Genomic DNA, 13,453 nt, shown 5'->3' with positions numbered 1-13,453 from the left:
CATCCAGCTCACTACGAGAAATTACTTTACGGATAAAATAGCATCAGCTGAGATTAGATTCCTGAGAGATGGGAATTACTAATTTTGCTGCTATGACACTAAACAGCTTGTATTAAAAATACATGCTGGCTTGTGGCTCTTTGGCTTGGTTGGTACAATGTCCCAAAGACTTCAACTAAATGTTGGCTACCCTACAGTTCAGTTGCCCTTATTAATGATAAATCCTATTGCCTTCCTTCTTAGATCTCTTCACTATAACGCTTTTGCTTCCCTGGAATTCAATTTTAGTCAATCTTACTGTTACTTTCAGTATGCACCTTGCTAGATGCTCAAAAATGAGATGGCACAATCTTATCACAAGTTGCTAATAGCTGCTGTTTATAGCATCGCAGGTGTTATAGTGCAAAGCTGGGAAACAGCCAACAAGAATGAGGAACACAGTCTCGAAGAGAAGCTGAGGGATGGAGCCAGCAGCTCCATTTGGAGGGTCCAAAGTAGCTATTTCAGTTTCAAGTTGCGTAAGTCTTCTCAAGTCATGGGGTTAGGTGTTATTATAAGAACACAAGACCTGGTACCGGGAAGCCATCAGGAACTTGGGCAGGTCTAGGGACCCATTATTCTCTCCATCTCTCTCTTTCTCTTATGGCATCTCTACCACGTCTGTATGTCTGCTCCATTCTCCTGTCTCTACTGACTTGGCTTACTCCAAGTTTCTGTTTCCTCATAACCGTGGTTTGCACATGACTGCTCATGACCTTGACTCTATCTCTTGGTGTTTAGTTTTAGCAATCACTACTAACTGCCTTATTCAAATTTCTAAAAAGGAGAGAAAGAATTTAATCGTGCCTACTCGCATTTCATGTGGCCACACTCTGGGTTACTGGCCATCCTCTAGATGGACTGCTCTACTGCTGGTTACCCAACCATGACCAATTCTCTATGGACAAAAGGACCATATTATGGGGTATAAATAAAGCTGTCCCTTCAGAAGGGGCAGTCCAGTTACAAAGGGCTTGGCAGGCATTCTGAAGGTTGATCTGCCTGGTCCATGGGATAACTGAGACAGGTTCCATGGAGGAGATAACATTTGAGATGATCATAATAGGATCCCATGTATGGATAGGCAAAGATGGAGTAAAAGTGGAGGTAATTCCATAGACAAAAGACAAAAATGGGAAAGTAGGGAGTATATTTGTGAGTATCTTAGTTTGGCTAGAACAGTGCTTCTCGAACTTTCTGTGCATGTGAACCACCTGAGGATCTTGTTAAAATACGGGTTCCTATTCAATATGTCTGAGGTGAGGCCTGAGGTGCTGCATCTTTAGCAAGTTCCCCAGTGATGCTGATGTGCTGGTACACACTTTGAATTGCAGGGCTAGAACAAACAGCATGTCAAAGCTTTGAACACCAAGCTAAGAAATTGGTACCTACTCTACTTCGGCAAGTAATAAGAAGCCCTGGAGGACTGGGGACAGAAGAATGATATAATCAGAATGGTGTTAAAGGACAATTGATTTGGCAACACTTTGTGGGATAAATTAGAGAACTGGAAGATCAGCTACTTAGTGATTGTAAACACCAGGAAAGTGGTAAAAGGACTAAATCAGGATGACCGCAGTGGAAGGGGAAAGGAAGGGCTACATGAGATAAGATATATAGCCAGTTGAACATGCCCTTCCCACTGTCCTTCCCCCGTCTTGCCTTAGTTGACAAGAGAAGCCACTTCCGCAGGCATCATCTGGTGACATCTTTCTATGTCCTTTAGAGGGTGTCTGCTTTTCATTTCAAATCACATCTAAAGATACATCCTCTCTTTTACCTCTAACCCTTAATTTCATTCTCTCTGCCTAACTGCATTTTCTATGGTGTGCAACTTGCTGCATGATTTAACTATATTATAACCATGTAACTATGTTATTTAGCTATTATTTCATTGTGTACCAGTAACCAAATTCTGTAACTCTATTTGTTCTGCTGGGGAGTTGTGTAGAAAGCATATCTGAAGGGCACTAGGCAATGAAGTCAAGTCTATTACTGCCTTATCACCATCAGGAAAACGATTTGTTTGTTTGCAGGTCACTGAAGTACATAGCTAAAGAAATTGAAAGAGAGCTCAGGGAGGGTCTGCGTGAAGTCCAGATATGGGGATGGATGGATCCTCTAAACACTATGCTTTGGTTCAAGATCCAAAAAAATAGCTATGACAATATGCAGTAGGGTTGTTTCCAAATCATGTAGTACTTACAGGGAAAAAGAGATGGGGAGACAAGCCCTATATTAGAATTCAGAACCTCTGTTAGTACCCAGCTTACCCAGTCTTACTATACATTTAAAACCAAGCAAAAGATAAGCTCGATGGTAAATACAAATTCCAACTGAACTTTTCTTAAGGCTAAAGGCTTCATAATATCCTGAGATATGGATAGAAAGGAAGAAATCTGTGCTTACCTACTGGATTGTTCGTGCTGTTTTGAGGTCGAACTCTGAATGCTGAACTTTGGTTTTCTGGTTGAACATTTGAGATCCCTGTGCATTAAATAATTTACACACCAAGCAGGACTTTAAATCCAATCCTTTTCCTCCCAATGGGATGGGATTATTTGCACACATGTTGACTTCCAGGGCAAAAACCAAACAGCTATTGCTGATCAAAAAATAAAGGAAAACAAAACAACAACAACAACTTGTCCTATGTTTAAGAAAATAAAGAAAGAAAAAGAATTGTCCAGCCCAAGAGACTAGAGCTACTTTGATTGCACAAGAACATAATCAGAGTCAGGAACACAATGGAGGAAATATTCCCAAAGGGAATCAAGATTAAGATGCACACTTCGGCCTCTTCCTACAAGCGCCAACCTCCCAAGCCCACAGATCATTTTGTTTGACAGTGTCACATCGATTCACATTTCACAATGTGCTCCCAACTTTAGAATCTTAATGTGCTGGTTGGAATTAGTTGTATCTTTGGATAAGAGCCTGATCTTGGCTATGTCTTCCTTTGGAGAGACTTCTTAGTTGGTTGGAGGCATCAGCAAGATGCCTTGTCACTCTGGTAAACGGAAGTGCGTGCACACACACACACATATATACAGGTATGTGTATATATACAAATACATATATACATGAATTGAACATATATGTTTTATATATAAAACTGAACATGTGGCATGTCATGTCCTTGCAAAACACTGGGAAACCATGCTTTGAAGAGAACATGGATATTCTGGGAAAAAAAATCCATGTTCCATAACAACTGTAGTAATCACTTCACTATGTATACAGAATCATCATATTGTACACCTTAAATATATACAATTTTTGTTTTAAAAAATAAAATAATAAGAAGTGGGGAAATGAGACTTCCTGTGCTCAGTGAAGGTAACAGTAATAGGTCAAATACTCCGTCCCCATTATTAGAAGTAAAATGGAGTTCAGGCTACTAGGAAGCTGCAGGGAAGAAAGAGGAAAGGCTTCTGAAGACGGGTGTGAACTATGTGAGTCAGTGGGCAGGGAAAGGAAACCAAGACATTGCAGGGCCACTTCCTTTCCTTGTGTGCACTCCACATTGGAGCTCGGGACTGTGGGCACGTTTCTGTGTGTCCTGATGGTGGCTGGGGCAGGGAGGGGTAATGCACAGATCCAACCTGCCATGCCGATCATCTGTGCTGTCTCAGGAATTTCCTCCAGAGGGGATTCAGAAGGAAATACTCACAATGCCACCAATCCTGCTTCCTGCTTCCCTCTGTGCCACTTCCTTTGCCAGTCTCACTTCACCAGAAGTAAGAAACACTATTGTCATAAGTAACATCCCTTCCCTGAGAGGTTACGGTCTACGGTCACAGGTATTAAGAGGTGGCAACAGAAGGAAACCTAGCCTCTTCAGTCGCAGATTGCCGCAGGCTCATTCCTCCCAGTCTTGTGAGCAGAGTGTCCCTCAGCGTTTGTGACTGCCTCGCAGGCCATGCCTCTGGGGCTACAGGATGGACACCGGGTTCAAGCCTCCTGTGCGAGGCTGGGCCTCACCTGGCACTCTCATGCAAGGTCTCATCCTGCCACTCTCTGCAGTGTCACCCTCCAGGCAGTCATCGTGGAACCTGCTCCTCAGTCAAACATCACCCACAAACACCCACTGCTCCCACAAGGGACAGGAGAGCTGAGGTTTCAGGGCCCAAATGTAGATGCAAATTAGAGTATTTTTACTGTTCTGAGAATGATAGTGAAAACGCCTCGAGGACAAATGTTGCGTTTAATCTGCAAATGTGTATTGAGAAGAATACCTGAAAGTGATTATAAAAGAATAATAATGATGATAAAACACGTGTACTTCAGAGGGGTGGAGTTTAGGGGTGGCATCATGGAGAGCTGTGGGTGTGTGGGAGCCACTCGTACCCAGTAGATGTCTGTGAGTTAATGAAGAGAAGATCAGTGCACCTGCCAGGAGAGCCACGTCGAAGAGCCCACGCAGAGAAGGTCCCTGCAGAGGGAGGAGAGAGGCGCCACACAAAAAGCCTCAGGTGGAAATGCTGGACCACTGAGCCCACCATTTACCCAGCAGCCAGCATGGAACAGGACCTGGCTGGCAAACAGGACAGGTCCTTACCCCTCCAGAGACCGAAAGAAGGTGACCTGCAGAGACCCAAATGGGTAGACGTGGAGGATGCTGTGCACTGGCTTGCTCAACCTCCATTGCAAGCTTCTCCAGGGGATCATCCTATACTGCGGCCACCTTAAAAAAAAACTAAGTTTCTCGTCCCCCTTTGCAAGTTGGGGTCTAGATGGGATTAGGTTCTGCCAATCAGATGCACCGGCACCAGACCTCAATTTAGAGCCCAGTTAGATGGGATGAGAGCCAAGGTCTTTACTTGGTTGGCCCTGATCTCGGCAGAGGCTGGGGGCTCTGCTGTGGGCAGGTGGGAGCGCAGCCTTCCCCAGCCATACCTCACAGAGTAGAGTAATTCTGCCAGCTGGAATTCTTTCTGGGAGCTCTGATGAGAGCCTGCTTGTCCAATCCTTCAAAGTGTTTGTAGGCCACTTAAGACCTGATTATTAATTCCCCGTTTCAACTAGCTAGAGTGATTTCTGTCATCTGAATTAGCACAGACAGTGGTGGACCTAGCGTGTCTAACACCCAAAGTGGATCATTTTTTTAACACCCTCCTCTATGTGGCAAAATCATTTTCAGTGATAATCATAATCATCAGTAATTATTATTATTCTTATTAGTTCATTAGTTTAAAATAATCCTTTAAGAAGAATAAATTTCTATTTTAAAAATATTATTTGAATTCAGTCAAATACTTTGTGAATGAATGAAAATTTGCATTTACTAAATTTTAAACACAAATTAAAATGCCAAGTAGTCACAAAGAAGAACAGGATTGAATTAACTCAGGTTTTGTTCCTTGGCTTTGCCATCACTGTGCTGTCATCATTTGTCTGTTGTTTAAATGCAGGAATACCTAGTACCACGGGGGCTGGAGACACGAACTGTGCCCAAAGCCAGCTCAAACCATCTCCCACTGTTCTTATTGGGAATGCTCCCAATTAACTTTCATGTGGGATATAATATTTATTAAAGGATAAATAATAAAATGTGCTAATTTGAAGTATATGTACTATATATATACACATATATATAAATGTATACAATTAAAATTCAACAGTCACCACAGCGATTGTTTAGAACATGGACCAACAAAAGACGTGGGGAAGGAGTATTTTATCACTGACGTTGTTTAGAATTGCCAGCATGGGGATAATAAAAAGCAGACTGACTTACAGTCGATTTTATTATTGGTTTTAAATTCTCAGCAGACATCACATCCCCGCACTGGGTGCGCCAGCCAGGAAGACTGCTCCCACCACCAGCGGAGGTGCCACTGCCCCGGAGGCACCTGGGCAGGGTAAGCCTGAAAGAGCCGGACGGGTCCCAGGCTTGAGGGCTCCCAGAGGGACATGGGGCGTGAGGGGAAGTGCTGAAGGGTGAGCCTGAGACCCCAGGGCCTTCACCAGCTATGCCCACGAGCTCAGCCTGAGACCCTCATGACTCCCCTGGCTCTCAGCTATCACTGAAGCATAGAGATCCCCTCACTCATTGCCTTTGGTGAAGAGGAACCGAGAACCCGAAGCTCTGTTGAAACACGGGTGCTGGGTTCTCAGTAGTGAAGTGACTCACCCACCCCAGTGTGATGGAAATGTGTGCTTCAGCACAATTAAAAGTCACTTCATGTCATGAGCCCTTGAGGGCACACACAAATAGTTGAATCCATAAACGTTAACTCTACCAGTGCCAAAATTCCAATTCTGTCTAAACCCTGACAGTCTTTGATTTGCCAGGCAGATGAGCCGTACACCGGTGTGTTTAGGGATGGGGAGAGCAAAGGCTTCCAGCAGAGGCACAACCACTGTGCAAGGCCACGACTCAGGTGCTGTCTTTAATGAAAGCACCTTCTCTCACTCCCCCTCCAAGTGGTAGCTGACCCGAAAGGCATCAAAAGTGCTTTGAGGGCAGAGACAGAGTTTCTGTCCAGTGACCCTCATGGTCCCCAGCAGTACAAGTCTTACGAAAAGCTAATTTCCTAGTTCTGGGAGAGTCAATTTTATCTTTTCTCCTGTGAATGAGGGACCTTTAACATAAAGATACAGACTCGCAAAGGATGGATAAAAACACAAACTGATTTTAACGCTGGCTCCCGAGACCCCGTGGGAATGGAGGGGAGAATATCTCCCTAGACAAAAAGGAGAGCAGTTACTCACCACCCCAGGATGGCACTGTGCACTGGCAGAATGAACGCAGGTGTGCATTGCCTGATACCCAAGGACCCTCAGAAAGCTGTGACCTTTCTCCTCCAGGCAGCAGCGGGCCTGAAGGCCATCCGCAGATCCCAAAGATGCAGCCACAGTAGCGGGGTCTGCAGGCCAGCCTTCTAGCCTGGCACTGCCCACGAGAGGGCGACTAGCACCCCATCCCATAGAACCAGCGGGTGTGGTCCTACCAACAGGACAGGCAGGAGAGGCAGGGCTGTCCTCAGGGACTCGTGCCCAGGTGTTTGGGAGAAGGGCTGCCATGGCTCATGCGTTTCAAACACAGCATTGGCACCTAAGCTCAGATGGCTGTATTCCTGTCAAGCAGTGTCAGCCAGCCTTATATCTAAGGACTACAGGCCTTAATTACTCCAGGGAAGTCTGGTGGCCAAAACAAAGACAGACTTGTTACAAAGGCCTCATTGCTGAAAGGGCCTTTGCCTGGACTGCCCCAGCACCCCTCATACCAGTCACCAGCGCGGTGCTGGGTAGCAGGACAAGTCCAAGTAACCCTCTAACCCTCCGGTGTTTCAGAAGACTGATACTCAAGTCTTGGCTGGCTCAGCTTTCCTGGTTATGTGATCCAGTATAAGTCACAGATCCTTTCCAACCCTGGTTTCCTTATCCATGAAATGGAGCTAATCACTGTGAATTTCACCCACGTTTCCCCAGTCCCCAGTGCTGAGTGTCCCAGGGCTGGTGGGGGTGCTGAACACCCCTGGACGGTACCCCAGCACTGCTGAGTACCCTCCCTCTCCCCTCCCCTAAAATTTTAACTATGCCGCACCGCTCCAGCCCCCCACATATAATAAACAGACATATAATAAGTAAAAAAAATGTGTTTGTCGTGGATATTTTCCCTTTTTCCTATCCAGGATCCAACACTCTCCCTGCCTGGGGAAGCGGGGCAGAAACCCGTCTTCCAGCAGGACAGCCCAGGAAGGATGGCTATTCCCTCCTCTCACTCCCAAGAAATGGAGGAGCAGGCAGGCGGCCCACCAGCCCAGCCAAGTCTCTCACCCTGAACTTGAAATCCCAAGGGAGGGCATGAGACAAAGTTTGAAGGAGTATGGAGATTCCCCGTGATGTTGGTAGAGCCGAGAGAGGAGGCACTGAGGCTGTGACTGGAGGAGAGGACCTGCAGGGTCCTGGCTGACTGTTTCTGGAGGTGGACCTGGGCTGCACCTTTGCTGCCTCGACCGCGAGTTCCTGCTGCTTTTCGGAGCTTGTTCTCCAACCTTCTGTCAATTCTATAAGGTAGTGGATGGATGGCCTTCCAATACATTCCTTTCCTACTTAACCAGATTTTGGGTCTGTAGTTTGTAACTAAGAGTCCTGCCTGATACTGTGCAAGATACAGCGAGGGAGGAAGTTACTCAAAATACATTTAAAAAAAAAAATCTGCCTACACAAATATATTTATCACAGCATTATTTAAAACTGTGAAGATGGGAAAGAGAGCTCATACCTGACAGCAGAGAAAAGGTTAAATAAACTCGGATCCCTTCACTTGGAAAAGTCAGCAGTCGTCAGCATGGTGGATATGAGGACTCAGTGACAAGGGAAGTGCTCTGAGATAGAGCGACAAGTGAAAACAAGATAAGAAATTGTTGGTACAAGATACTTGACCCTCCTCCCCCCAGAATATCAGTTCCCTAGGGGCTCGAATTTTTATCTGTCTTGGTCAGGGTCCTATATCCAGGCACTGGCAATAGCAGGCACTCAACTAATACCTATGGAATGAAGGAAGGAACGAACCCATGATTTGCATAGGGGAGGGGTGGGAAAAACCCTCAAATGCCTCCAGTGACTGTTGTGGGTTAGTCAGATTTTTAAAAGCTGTTGTTTTCTTTTCTCTATTTATTTCCAGCTTTTTTCTTCATGTGGTTTTATTCATTTTCCTGAGAAGGCAAACATTTTTTTCTTAGCCCAAACAACTGGTAGGTGACCCAACTTCCCCTAATATTTATGTCCCCTCTCCAGAGGCCTAAGTTGCCACCAAGCAGGATGATGAGGACAAAGGAAAGTTTGCTCCCCATTCCAAGTGGAAGTGCTTGGCCAAAGCAATCCATTAGGAGCTGGCCCTGTGGCCGGTAAACACTGCCTTCCTGCGGGGCAGCCCCAGACCTCACAACCCCACAGCCCAGCCTTGGAGGCAGGTCTGCCGGGGGCCAGGGCCCCCGGCCAAGCCAATGGCCTCGTCCTCCTCCTGTCGCCTCAGCTGTCATCTCTCCCGCGTCCTCACCCCAGCTTGGTGGCCAGTCCCTGCACACCGGGGCCCTGAGCTCTCGCAGCAGAAAGGAAAGAGGGTATTGACCTGCCAGGTGAGCTGTGAAGACATGGGATCTGCTACAGATGGCTGGGCAGGGTTGGCTGTGGACATCTGCTAAGACCACCATCTTAAGACCACCACCAGCTTACAGTCACTCTGTCAGTCATATTCCTGCTCTCTTTCCCTCTCTCTCTCTGTCTCTGTCTCTCTGTCTCTCTCTGTCCCTGTCTCTCTCTCTATCTCACACACACACATTTTCTCCATGATAACATGGATAAAGCCATGTGAAGGAAAATGCTGGACATAGAGAAAAGAAGGCATGCAAGAAAGCACATACCCTGTACGACGTCACTTCCTTCGTGACTTCTTCAGAAATTCTTTTCTGCAGCTGCTACTTCCCCTCCTTATATCAAAACAAGCTCCATTCTGGTCTGATTCAACCCAAGACCACAAGCCCCAGGCTCTGTGGCACACCCTGTAGCATTTTTTTCCACCTTATAAATGTGTTTAGCTGGTTACCCACAGTTACCCCCGCTGGGCAGCAGCCCTACTCAGAGCACTGCAGGTCTCTCCTCCAAGCTCCTGAGGCACCAGAACCAGCTGGCAGTGCCTCTCCTCAGAGTGCTGGGTCCCAGCTTCGTGTGTTCTCTTCTCCAAGCTTCTAGTTGCTAATCACCCCAGCTTCTGGCCCCTGTTTCCTCAGGCCTTGGGTGGTAGCTGCTTCCTGCAGCTATTATCTCTGAGATACTTTTTGTCCTTTAGGTCTGCTAACACCAGTTTAATTAATCACCTGTATTAAATCCTCTCTGTTAAAATAACTAGGGTGATCAACTCCTTACCTAAATAATGCTCATATGATCAAAGGGCTTTCTGGGGTGATATTAACAGTTTTGGTTTCCTTAGTGTTACTGTATTCAATTTAAATTAAAATTTATTGAATTTTTTTCCAATTATGCTTTAATTTTATAATCATTTTTAAAAAATGATGGCAGTTTCTGTTTTCCTGGTTGGACTCGTACTGATATAGGAGAAAAGCCAGTGGGAAAAGATGTGTCAAGTGGAACCCGGTAGTGAACAGAGGTTTCTGGGTACTTTGATGGATGGTCCATCTCTCCCCACCTGGGGTGGGGAGAAGAGTTTTCATCCCTCATGTTCAAATGACAATCCCCAAAGAGCTGTGTTCAAGATCCGATTGGAAGTTACCACCCACTGAGCTGTCCAAGTTACCGACCATTTCTTATATTCTGAGAGGTTTTAGGTGCAGATGAACGGTGGAGGGACATATGTCTTTTAAAAAGCCAAGGATGCCAGAACTCCTGAAGAAAGAGAGTCTAGGCAAGGAAAGAAGACCCAACCAGAGAAGAGAATGCCACAGAACGAATATACAGAAGGGGTTAAGCAACCTGTTCATAAAGACCAAAGGGAGGCCACCACACTCTAAGTCGAGAGGGGGAGAACTATTAAAATCACAGGTGGTTGTAATAACCACACATCCATTCAGTGCTGAATTTCCAATCCCTATCTCCTTACTTTGGGAGCAATTAGTCTCGGGTGAAAAATTGCACTTGCAGCTAATTGCACCTGCAATTACCTACTTCCGGGTGCAATTAGCCACTTGAACCTAATTCTGAGTGTGCAAGTGTTTAATTTCTTATGTGAGGAGGTGATTCCAGATACAGTTAGTTGTGCCCTCAGTCTTTGCACCTGCAACTGATTGTGACTAACAAAACAAGTCTCCCTGCAAGTTAGGTTGAAGGCGCATATGGTGGACCCTGTTTGGGGAACGAAGAATTGGATTGGTTGGGCTGATAGAGGTACAAGTGTACTAAAGGGAACAAAGGGACAAGTTATTAGAAATCATTCTTTGGATCTAAGGTCACATTATCTATGCCCCCCTCCCACAGTCATGCTCCTCCTGGACTACGGAATATGAAGTCAGCTGATGAAAGGCCTAGCTTGACAAAGACAACAGAGCAACTCTTCAGCTGACGTTGAGGAATGTCCATAAGGCACAGGTCAGAACTGCATTCCAGCCAATTCTCCATTATTTGGGTCAACTCTGATGAGGTTATTCAAAACACTTAGGTAACAGACATTTACTGAAATCCTACTATGTGCTAAGCCACATAGTGAATCCAGAGATTCATAGGCATGGCTTCTGCCTTCAATTTCATGTCAATTCCACAAATATTTATTGAGTACCTACTATCTGCTTGGCACGTCAAAGTCCTCAGGAGCTTATTGGGAAAGTTCACTTATTCTGTCTTTCTACAAATATATATTTATCAAGCCCTCTTGGAATTCACATTCAAGTGGGAAAGACAGATGTTAAACAACTATTTACACAAGTAATGTCTTCATTACAGGGGCTGTGAGAGGATATGATTGGGGCCTGCCCTAGGCTGAGAGATCATATTAGCCTTCTCCAAAAAATTGACTCTTGAACTGAGATTTAAAAGATGACTAGGAGTTATGTAAGCAAGAGAGGGAGGGCTCCATGTAAAGGAAATGAAACTGCAAAGGCTCTGAGGCAAGAAAGAACATGCCAACACCAAGAAATGGAAACAAGGCCAGAGTGGCTGCAGCAGAGTAAGGGGGAGGGAGTGCGAGATTTATGTGATGAATGAGAGGAGGTTCCTCAAAGCACCCAAAACTGTGCCCTGTGAGAGAACTAATGATAGTCTCTGCCAGAATGGAGGACATTGAGTGGCTTCTCAACATTAGCCAAGAGGGAATCCTGATGTGACATATATTTTTTGCCCCTCTTCTTCTAACCTCATCCATGCCAACCTGGACCCTGGAAGAGTCAAAAGGGAGATGAGCTAGAGGGAGGACAAAATTGCCAACCAACCCCTCCTTCCCAACTGCACACCCTCGAGCTTAAGCTTAGGTAAGTAACTTTGGTTTGGAGGTGAGATTGAAGTTTTAAATTAGACTAGACTGGACTTGTAATACTTGAAAATAAATCTCATTATCAAAATTGAGGCTATTCTAATAGCTGAAAGTGATCCAGAAAGCTATGGGATCTGCACGAGAAATGTCTCAAGGATGGGAAATAGGGACCCACCGGAGCAGATTTGAAGGTTGAATGGAAGAGAAATACAGCCTCTTTGTGATTGCACTCCATTGAGGTGTGAGAAGGTAGAGAAAGTTCCACAAAGATAAGAAGGACTAGTAGGATTTGGTAAAGAGGGGAGTGCAGGCATTGCAGGAGAAGAATAGTGAGAACACAGGAGATGAAGTCCATTGGCTGTTCGGTAGGAAGCTACAAGAACAGTGCCAGCTAGAGTGGATGGTCTGAGGTGTGAGCAGTAGGTTAGATGAATATGGGGTAAAGTCACATGGAAGGAAGCCTCGAAGGCCAGACAATAGGAGTTAAGGATCTCTAGTATCAAACCCGGCTTCTCCTCCAGACTCTTAGCAAGTAGTAAAATGACTTAATTTGAGCCTAAAGTGAGGGGTTCATCTAGGCGAGCTCCCTTCCAGGGCTGAAATTATGACTCCTCCCTCGCTTTCTTCTCTGTGCACTGTCTGGTGGGATGGTGTGAGGACACTCCCTCCCCATCCTGGCCCCTTCACCAGTACTCCGGGCTAAGATGGAACATGTGCCATGCAGGTCTTCAAGGATACAAGGAGAGGGGGAGAATCTTGCCTTTTCCTCCGTTCTCTCTTGTGGCCAAGGCTGGCTCAATGATGCTCCCCACTCAGCCTAGCTCCCTCAGCACACAGAAAGACTGTTTCCCAGCCTCTCTTACAGTTAGACTAGAGTCATGGACCTGGATTCTAGTCAAGCAGCCAGTACAGCCCTGGCCCCTAAAACGTTCAGTCCAGCCTTCCACTCATTCTCCCCTCCTGATTCACGAGACTGGAAATGAAGGACTTGGAGATGGTGGAGACACATGGCAGCAAGAATCTGCTTCCCTGCTCAGAGAGGAGCCGTGAGACCCACATCAGACCGTGACACAGGCAGGCAAGAACCGTGTGCTTGGTTAAGCCAGTGAGCTGTGGGATTATTCATTACTACAGTGTGGCCTAGTCTACCTTAACATAGCTATCCACCCCCAACCCCAGTGTTCTATGCCCTCTTGTCTCCCTCCCTCTGCACACTTCCCATAACCCCCTTGGCCTCACTGATTTTCGTGCAGCAGAGTATTCACAGCTCGAGAGGTGGGGGAAGAAGGTCCACGAAGAAAACACTTAGGCCTTCTCCTCCTCAGCAGGCTATTGCCTCGCACTCCATGGCCTTGGCTGGGCCCTCTTCCCCTGATGCTCCTCCTCCAGATGTTCACTCAGGGGGCTTCTCCTCTGCTAAAATGACTCTCTCTCAGAGAGGCGTGGGGCCACCTGCCCAACAACTTACCATCACAATACTCTCCT

The sequence above is a fragment of the Ceratotherium simum genome, chromosome 18, assembly GCF_057802395.1.
Source record: "Ceratotherium simum simum isolate JZ-2026a chromosome 18, ASM5780239v1, whole genome shotgun sequence".
Classification (NCBI taxonomy): Eukaryota; Metazoa; Chordata; class Mammalia; order Perissodactyla; family Rhinocerotidae; genus Ceratotherium; species Ceratotherium simum.
Note: the sequence above shows the minus strand (reverse complement) of the source record.